Genomic DNA, 440 nt, shown 5'->3' with positions numbered 1-440 from the left:
GGTTTCAGTGTCAGTCTCATCTCACAAGCTGTGAGCACCTGAGCTAATGGGTTGGGTAGAGGAGACGCCAGTCTTTAGAGCATCTTTTCTCCAGGTGTGGAGTAGGGGGGCAGGGGAAAGGCTTCTTTAAAAAGTGGATCCAGCTGGTGCGGTGGCTCATGCTTCTAATCCCAGCACTTTGGGAGGCCGAGGTGAAAGGATCTCTTGATCCCAGGCGTTTGAGACCAGCCTAGGTCTCAAGAGCCTAAAGAGACATTGTCTCTACAAAAAAGTAAAAAAATTAGCCAGGTATGGTGCTGTAGTCCCAGCTACTCACTGAAGCAGGAGGATTGCTTGAGCCCAGGAGGCTGAGGCTGCTATGAGCTGTAATTGTGCCACTGCACTCCAGCCTTGGCAACAGAGTGAGACAATGACTCAAAAAAAAAAAAAAAAAAAAAAAA

Source organism: Carlito syrichta, unplaced genomic scaffold (assembly GCF_000164805.1).
Source record: "Carlito syrichta isolate Samal-C Ts95f unplaced genomic scaffold, Tarsius_syrichta-2.0.1 Scaffold304561, whole genome shotgun sequence".
In the NCBI taxonomy this organism is placed as follows: Eukaryota; Metazoa; Chordata; class Mammalia; order Primates; family Tarsiidae; genus Carlito; species Carlito syrichta.
Note: the sequence above shows the minus strand (reverse complement) of the source record.